This window comes from Choloepus didactylus, chromosome 12, assembly GCF_015220235.1.
Source record: "Choloepus didactylus isolate mChoDid1 chromosome 12, mChoDid1.pri, whole genome shotgun sequence".
Taxonomy (NCBI): Eukaryota; Metazoa; Chordata; class Mammalia; order Pilosa; family Megalonychidae; genus Choloepus; species Choloepus didactylus.
The window spans coordinates 63,188,831-63,197,736 of record NC_051318.1 but is presented as its reverse complement, the minus strand read 5'-3'; positions in this window follow the sequence as shown (position 1 = coordinate 63,197,736).

Genomic DNA, 8,906 nt, shown 5'->3' with positions numbered 1-8,906 from the left:
AGGTTGCATCATTTGATTAATGACTTCCTCTATTCCTTCAACCTAATAATGCAGAGCAGTGTTCCAGATTCTGAATTATATCCTGCTCATTCATTAAAAACAAAAACAAAAACAAAAACCAACATTTATTTATTACCTTTTATGTGTTAGACAGTGTATATATAAGTCACTCTGGTTGCAAAGATGAATGAGACCCAGCCCCTGCCCACAAGGAGCTCCCAGACTAATTATGGGGACAATCACAAAAACGTAACATTTAACTAGAATAAAAGACCATATGAACCTACAGTTAAGAAATAAGTGCAATAGTCCACTGTAAATTTATTGATCCTCTATGGGAATCACAGAGGAGGTGAGGCTTAATTTAGACTCTACAGGAAGGGTTGGCTTTGCATAAATGGAGGTTGGAGGACAGAGGCCACTTGAGGAAGAAAGATTAGAACACATTAAAATGCAGAAAAAGGATACATATAACGTGATCAGAGCACAGCAAAATACACTGTGGGTGGTTTGCTATGTCTTTTTCACTGGCTTCAAATTCAGAGGTAGTGGTCCTGGGGCTGCTAAGATAATTTCAATGGCAGTCTATATAATTCATGTTTTATATAGCTTTCACACACTTGTTTCCATCAGTCCTCTTCTCTTTGAGTCTTACTTCCATCTTTTTCCTTCTCCCACTATTTAACTGTATAGCTCCAATAAGCATTTTTAGGTGTGTTAATGGCCTTGCCACTGTAAAAGTTCTTGACCCCATTACATTCATAGGGAGTGAGTGGGATCAGAAGATATGTGCAAGGTGATTATAACAGCAAATTCTCTTCCAAATAAAATTTTGAACTTTTAGCACATAATCTCTTCCATAAAAGAGGAATTTATCTTTTGTTAAGGTTTCTATTGTAAACTAAGAAACTCTTGGTCTGAATAGAATAAGAAAAATTATCTTCAACAAAAAGACCTCTTAAAGCAGACCAACATACGGTGGTCAGGCAAAAAAGGTTTCATTGTGATGCTGCCTTTAAAATATGAAGCTATATATTACTCATTAAGCTATAATTCCATCTATATGCTGAATCTTAATATGACCAAGAATGAATCAAGGATTACTTTGATTGGTGTAATTTTTCAGACAAAATAACATACAACTTATCTTCTATTTCATGTTTGTGAAGGGTAACCATAATGAGAGCCATTTATCCTGAAGATCAATTGTCCTAAATGTCTCCTTTAATTTTAATCTTTTGTTAGTCATCACATTCTTGCTTCTTCCTTATCATTCTATTCATTTCCTCTGGATTGGTTGTTGACCAGTCTAATTTTGCCAGACATGAATTTGTTAAAAGCTTTATTTCAAGCAATCTTCCAATTTCAATTTCCCTTTGCAAGTGACGCAAAATCACAGAGAGACCAATGCTTACTGATAATCACTAGACATTACAGTCGTCTGAAGAATGGTGTTAGGAAGGCAGTCAGTTCATTAGTGAATTTTTTCAGGTTAGGATAATTTTGCTTTCTTATGTAACTTCACAACAGAAGGCACCCCTAGAATGAATACTTGGATAACAAGGTCGAATTTCTGCCTAAGAATAGAAACTTCCTAGTATATATAATTCTACCTTTGGGAATTTTTTAGACAGCTCCAGAACCCTGCTATTTTGGGCAGAGGTATCTTTCATGTGGGGATAGACTGAACTAAGATTCTCTTTTAACATATGCTAGATTCTGCTTCTCTGCTTGGCTGTGGCTAAGGAAGCCTAGTCATTTTTAAAAAGAGCAAATGCATCTTATAATAAAAGCAGAAAAAATTGAGAGAGACAAAATATTGGGAAAGTAAGTATGAATACAAGCAGAAAGAACCAAAATCTTACTGATATCCCATAGAAACAAATATGTACATACTCATAATTATATATCTCTGTCTTTTAAAATCAGAAATACATTTTTTTCCTCCATTTAAAAAGTAAACTGATTTTATGAGACGGTTTTAATTAAAGATTTTTTAAAATGTCTATCATGTGCTCCTTATTTTTTGTATTTATAATAGGTTCCAACCTGTATTTTAAATGAAATACTGATATAAGTCATAGAAAATGTAATATTGCCATATTTTGTGATCAGTGGCTTGGTTTTTCTATTTTAAAATATTACTCATATCAATTGAAAAGAAAACTATAAAAACTTTCTAAAGAAGTTCTTTTTATTTTAAAATAATGATAATATTTCATTATGAAAGTAGGACATACCCATTAACAGAAAATATAAAGAATGCAGGAAAGTAGGGAAAAACCCATCAGAATAACTATTGACATTTCTTGTTACTTCCTTTCAGTCCTTCTCTATGCTATATAGAATTTTATGTATTTCAAAGCAAACTGAAGATGATATTTTGTTTTCTTTTTTTCCCTTCATAGTTAGAAGAAAGCTTTAAAAGACCTTGAATGGAGTGAATGGCTGGTGTTTACAGAAGCAAGTGAAAGCATGGACATGAAGCAGGAGACTTAACCTGAATCTGTTGAATGACCCCAAGGAGAAATGCCCTCAGGAAGTCAGATGGAAAAAGGTTTTCTGGAGGGAGTGGAACAGAAGAGCTGGGCCACAACCTCACCGATCACAGGTGGAAGAGAAAGAACAAGAAATGGTGAAGTGACAGATAAAAACTGAAGTAAAACAGCTCAAAGCTTCTTGGAATCAGGTTCCTAGCAGTGTGATCAGGGGATGGTTTCCTCTGACGTTAAGGGGAAGAGAAGTATGCTCGGCTCCCCAGGGCACGAATGCGGGTGAGGAACCAGCGCTGGCGACACTATCTGCACAGACAAATTCTCAAATTAATGTTTCCCCAAAACAGGTTTAACTGGCAATGAAGATAAATACCAAAACTGAGATGGTAAATTATTTTGGCATGTGGTAATAGTTTTATTTCATCTTTCCCGTGATTTGATGAGGTTAGCTCTCTGTGCCAGTGAACTGTAGAAGATACACCACCTTTACAAAGACGGAAAGAGGAATATCTCACTTCAGGTATAGAAAAAGAAACCCTGATTATAAAACAATTTAAGATTATATTCAAAATAACAGTTTTTAAGAGCAGCCTTGGTTGAGTCTCTTTGCTTAATATCTTCTGGAAATTAAAAAGATTGGTTAAGGCCGTGCCTCGATCAAGATGGCGGATAGAGATACTTCATGGCCCCATCCCCCCACAGAAGCTTCAAACAAGGAGTAAGAACTGGCAGAAACAACTCCCAAAACTCCAGAAAAGAGTTTAAGGACTGTAGTAACAGGGCAAGCGCCAAATCAAGAAAAAGACTTAGGAGCAGTGGGACGTCACGGTGTCCTGGCTGCCCCCGCCCCCATCACTCACCTGCCTGGGTGCCGAGTGGACGCGCTCCCAGTGAGGGCCCCCGGTCCTGGTTCCAGAGTGTCCGAGTGGCGCTCAGGCACACACTGGGGACACCTAGCTCTGGCTGCATCGTCTGGTGGTGGCCTGAGGGACTAGCTATCCCAGAACCTGCCCTGTGTGAAGGCGGCTCACAGAACTCGCCTACAGAACGCCCTGGGAGAGCAGTCAAATTAGCTGCCTGGGGCAAGGGATTGCTGGGCATAAAACATGCAGTGCAGTGCCCGACTGGGAGGAAACTTTCCCAGGGAAGAGGGGACATTTGTAACCCTGTAAATGGGGGAATTCCCAGGGCCACAGGTGCTTGCCCAGGATGAGGCATGCGCAGAAACAGTTAGGGCGGGCCCCAAAGCCTGGATCTATTCTCAGGCAACCCATTGTATGGATAAGCTCTGAAGCAGTGTTCCCACCAGTCAGAAAAGCAAACTTGGAGAACTTTGGAGAATATTTGTAACTGCCTATAGCCCTATAAATATCTCCTTGTATGTAAGTAATAGTGCTGTACTGTAGGTGAATTTGGTTGGAAAGGGTTGTTTAGAGTCATGTATGTCACCGATTAACACTACAAATTTAAATAAGTTCTTGCATGAAGATGTACAACACTGGTACAAAGAGTTAATAATAGAGTGGTAATGGGGAAAAATACCTATTGCAAGCTATACAGTATAGTTAACAGTAATACCTTAAAATTCTTTCAAAGGTAAGTGGTGTACCACATCAATACTAGGGGTCAATAATAGGAGGAGCTAAGAGATATGGGGTGTTTGGGGTTTTCTTTTTTGTGTGTTTATCTGATAATTTCCTTTTTGGAGCAATGAAAATGGTCTAAAATTGAGTGTGATGATGATTGCACAGCTAGGTGATGATAATGTGAGACACTGATTGTATACTTTGGGTGGAATATATGATATGCGAAAATATTTCAATAATGACTACAAAAAAAAAAAAATCTCCTGGCTTTGAGTCTTATTTATGAACTTCTAACTCAACACTTGATGGTTGACCCTGGAAGTGGCAGAGGTGGCAGAGTGATCTATTGGGTCTAATGCTGGGCATCACTTCCTGCTTCCAGCCTGTCCTGCAAGAGGCTTTCAAATATCAGTAATTTTCTTTGTTATGCCAGTGAACTAGAAACATCATCAAGCAGACTAAATAAAAAAACACAATTTTCAAGAACTGTTTTGTAAAGAGAACAGCCAATTTCATCCATGGATAAAAATGGTGACTATCTTTTTCTCTTCCATTATTTTATCAACTTATCCAGATTTTATTATTCAGCCTTCTCAGTTGTAAAGTTCTTAAAACATCATCTTAGCTAATAATATTTCATATTTTCACGCACTTCTCAATCTATGAGTAAAGAATGAAGCGTGCACACAAAATCCCTTTAAAATAAATGTACTATTTGGGGGAGTATTTAGAGAATTCAGGGATTTTTCAAATAATTGAGAGCTTTGAAGAGTGCACTTTGTAAGTTAAACCTCGGACTCATTTTTCTCAAGGGAACTGTGAACTCTAAATTAAAGAGACAAAAGTGGAAAATAATTTAATCCTTATTATATAAAGACAACTCAAGTCAGTCAAATGAGTGATATATCTTTCTTGAGTTGACACCCCACATTCATAGGAGATAAATCTCTCTCCACCCTCACTCCCCACCCCTCACCCCCTACCCCCCCCCGCATATTTCCTGATTTTGGCCTTAACCACAAACTGTATTATAATTAACTCCTTTTATGCATATGAAATTTGAGTCTGGTTTGAAATGGACTCCCAGGCCTCTGAGTCCTTGTCTCTTTTCTATGGAATTACTGAGGAACTATTAGCTAAATGTATCAGCATATATCTTGTTATTATTATTTGTAAATTGTAATGCTAACCAGTCACTTCAAGTTTTATAGGATGTAATCTGGTACATGAAAATAAATCTCAGAGTTCTTGAAAGAAAATCATAAAAGTAGCATTTTGCAATCAAAGAGCAGATGTTTTGTGATGTCAAGTTGAATATTTACATTCTTGCTTTAAGCCAATCACTGAAACTGACAACATAGCCCAAATTATTTGAAAATCTAAAGAGGTGTTAAAAACACTGTTTTGCAAACAAACAAAGAACAACAACAACAACAACAACAAAAAACCCAATTTTTATTCTTAAGAGAAAGAAACACAATACAAGTCTGAGGTAGAAAAATTCTACAAATATACTCTAGAGTTTCTGATAAGTAATGACAACTGACCCATAACAACTAGCTTAGACATCTCTTAATTACATTGTGCCAAGTACTCCAATTTACCCAAAAACTGGAAAAATTACTTTCAATTTGGTTTTAGCCTATTTAAATTCTCAGTCAAAATAATTTTAGTGATTAAATTTGATATGTAGGAAAATGTTTATTTAACTGACATCTTGTTTGTTAGTTGGTTTTGGAAGTGTTTCCAGTTTATTCTGGCTCTTCTGTAGAAGAGCTCAGAAACAAATTTGAGTTTTTACCTTCTGTAAATGAATACACACACTTGCTTTCTTTTAATGAGGTGAAAGGAATGCTATTATTCACCACACTTCCGTCATGTTAAGACACAGACATTCTTAGTTAAGTAGAACCATAAATAAGGTCACTTAAGTCTAAGTTCTTAAGTGAAATTTGAGTCCTCCACACAGCATCCCTAACATGTTTTATTTCTGCTGGAGTCTTACAGTGACGGGTTAGTGTGAGCAATCATCAGTGAGTTGTAGCATTCACCAGTTTACTCCCTCAAGTGATTTTTATCGAGCGCCTACTTGATAGTCATATGCATATGACACACATAGTCATAAGCAATGCAGCTACAACAGAGAATAAAACATACACAGTCTCTGGCCATGTAGATTTTATAGTCTAGTTTTTTATATTATGCTAAATTTCACCTCCCTCCAATATCTATCTTTTTGGTATCAGTTTTCATCTTATCTACCTTCTATTACTGTCAGCTGCCAACCTAACCAGGCCTTCTTTTGATAACAGATCTATAAACTGATAATATTTACATCAAATCTGAAAAAAAAAGTTTTTAAGGTGAAAAAAGAGTTAGCAGCGGGACAGGTTACTTATAAACATTTTGGGTAAAACAAGACCATTCTGAGTCACTATATGGATGCACTGGGAATCAGTGCCACTTTCCTTCCTCTGGTCTGTGTGCCTGGTCTGGCTTCATTAAAGCTCAGTGGATAAAACTGATTGACACGTAATCCATTGTAAATGCAAATGCCTGAATCCACATTAGGGTAGCCACTTTGGAAGGGAATTGGTGGCTCTGTAAATACACTACTAACTCATGGACTGGGAATCACCTATAAAGAACATACTCCTTTGTCTTTAGAGGTGTTTTGTTACTGCTTTATAGATAGGCTCCAAAATTATTTTTTTTAAATGATGTAAAATAGGCATTAATTATCTGTAGGTTATATACGAGAAAGAATTCAGCCTATGATCTCATGCACCAACAGACCTATTATTCTTTGAACCAACCCTTCAACCACCAACAATGGAATGCCAGCCATATTTTCTTAATTGGCTCATGAATATGTTAAGCATACTACAGTTATAAGCCTTTGCATATTTATTAATTTATTGTTTTCCTATTTATCTTGAAAGATTAACTTTGACAAGGAAAGAATTTATAGTGATTTGACAGATTTTTATAATGTCATATTTTATGTCTCAGCTTACTATTTTCACAGTGTATACAGAAAAATTAATGATGTTATCATTCCAAAAAATGGTAGACAGGTTATTATTTCCACATCTACTCTTTATTTTATATTAATGCAAAATCTCTTCTTCAATAGACTGAGATGTTACTTCCACACTGTCAAGTATATCCAGATGTAACTGCCATTTTATTGAATATTCTCTGTCATCATTGTTTCCATCCTAAATGAAAGCATCCATTTTATTAGCATATTCTTTTGTCAACACTTAGGTGCTAAATATGTTCTAGTTCATAGATATTGGCTAAAGGGATCATCTGAGTAGTAGGAGGAGAATGCTGTCTGGAATCTCTTTTTTTCTAACAATGACCATCTTTGTGGTCTCTCACCAGCTAGAGTCAGAATAAACATGGTAGTTTTTGTTGTCCTGGAATAGAATGACAGGCTCAATTCACGGTGACAATTTTGTTAGTGATGGAGGGAAAAGCAGAAGGGGGAGAAAACGTTATTCTATTACTAGGTAGGTCTAAGTGGGGAATTGAGTCCTCCAAAGAATTCTTTGTTCTGTGGTTACTAGTCATTCCCAGGCATCGTGGCCATGTCCAGCTGACAGAATTAAAGGACTCTTTCTGAGGCCTCATCCTACCCAATCCAAATCAATGGAAAGCTGGCCTGTTCACATATTAGGATTACATTTTCCCCATTAGTAAGTGGGATCTAGAAATCATCTCTTGCCAATGTGTACCAGCAAAATGCTTCTCAACTTTTCGTCCAGTCATAGACATTTTTAAAACTTGGATTAAAGATAAAATGGTGTTCTTAAAAACAGCACACACATATACACTCACGTAAATTTTTATAACAATTTGAAGAGGTTCACACTTTCTTTCACCCATTTGTGATCCCCTCCCGCCATGGATGCCAAATAAAGAAATCTTACATTAGAGAAAAGGGAACTAGCTTTTTATCAGTATATTCCATGTCTCAGATGTTATAAATACTTGACATGTACATTATTTAATCTTTATAATAACCTTGTATATTAAGTTTTATTGTCCCCATTTTCCCAAATGACATGGTGAACATCAGTGACTTGCCCAGGATTAAGCAATCCAAAACTGAAGACATCAGAGTACTAACTAATCTGTTCATAGGCACTTATTGCTACATACTCCCATTCTCCTTTCCTGTTTTTCCACCCCATGTAGATAATATTCCAAACTGTGTTCAGCACAATTTCCCAGTTCTTAGCTCTCCAGAGTGTTATTTAATTTCCTCTTGTCCTCATCCAGGCCAACCTTTACACATCCCCTTCATCCCAGTGGGAGCTTCTATTACGCTTCATGACTGACCATCTGTGTCTTGCTACCTCTCCTCTCACCAACTGCCCAGAAGCTGAATCTTTTGACCTACAACCCCATATCCTTACTTACCCTTTCCCACCAATTATCCCTACAGGGTTAGTACCACGTGCATTACTTGACAATACTAATTGAAGTAGGAAGTAGACTTCAGTGTGGAGAGCCTTGGAATTAAATTACTTTAACAAGATTTACTGATCCAACCCTCAAGAGCTGGTCCCCAAGTGTCCATTTCTGCCAACCAGGTGAGGAATCAATGCATCTGCTGTGTACCTTTGTGTGCCTACATAATTTCCATTTTCTGGGATGCCCTGTTAAGATATGTAAATGTTTAATATCTTGGAAATGAAATAAAATAGAATATCCTGTGAGAGTTAAAATGTTAATTAACCAGAGCATGGTTTTCATACTAACAGAATTTGTTTGTAATTTAATTGTCCATATTAATTCATTTAAATAAATACTG